This window comes from Suncus etruscus, chromosome 3 (assembly GCF_024139225.1).
Source record: "Suncus etruscus isolate mSunEtr1 chromosome 3, mSunEtr1.pri.cur, whole genome shotgun sequence".
Lineage (NCBI taxonomy): Eukaryota > Metazoa > Chordata > Mammalia > Eulipotyphla > Soricidae > Suncus > Suncus etruscus.
This window is the reverse complement of record NC_064850.1, coordinates 97,044,718-97,045,500: the sequence shown is the minus strand read 5'-3', so window position 1 is coordinate 97,045,500 and position 783 is coordinate 97,044,718. Positions and strand designations below refer to the sequence as shown.

General features: G+C 36.0%; 1 non-coding gene across 1 annotated transcript; it reads right to left on the bottom strand.

Moving 5' to 3' along the window:
• Window positions 1-271: 271 nt before the first annotated feature.
• LOC126004953 (U7 small nuclear RNA) lies at window positions 272-335 on the bottom strand. Its single transcript, XR_007494156.1, has one exon. It is a non-coding gene; the product is annotated as a U7 small nuclear RNA (small nuclear RNA).
• Between the last annotated feature and the right edge of the window lie 448 nt (window positions 336-783).

Sequence of the window (783 nt, the reverse complement as noted above, 5' to 3'; positions counted from 1 at the left end):
CAGAGTGCCTGAAACATTTTAAAATAATTTTTTATTTAAGCATATTTGTTACAAAATTATTCATACTTGAGTTTCAATCATAGAATGTAGAATACCCTTCACCAGTGCACTTTCCCCACCACCAATGTTCCTTGTTTCCTTCCCCTTCACCCTCCTCTGCCTATGTCAGGCATTTTGCTTTTTTTCTCTCTATCCCTCTTTTTCTTTATGACACTGAGGTTTGCAAAATTTCCTTTATGACACCATGGTTTGCAATATTGTTTTTTTTTTTAAGGGTACCTACAGGTGGAGACCAGAAGGCCTGCTGGACAAATTCTAAAAAAGCTGTAACACTGGTTTGCAGTATTGTTATTTAAAGGGTACCATGCATGTCACTTATTCATTTTCAGCATCCAGTTCTTGTCCAGAGTGATATGTTCCAACTAGCAATGTCATAATGTAACTTTCTCTATCCTAACTGAACTCACCACTTTTTTTATGGCAAGCTTCCTATCATGGACTAGTCCTCCATATTGCCATTTATTATTCTTATATGCCACAAATGATAATTCTGTATCTACACCTCTCCTTCTGACTCATTTCACTCAGAATAATAATCTTATGTGTTGATGTATGTACAGATGATGCACTGTGCAAGGCTCAGTGTTTTTGTGTAGTTACAAGAAACAGAAGTTGCACATCTGTACATGTATCCACTCATTGTATGATAGATTGGGTTAAAAAAAACTCCCTGCTGAACTAAACTCTGTGAAAGATGACACAGTAGAGATAATTTGTGAAATT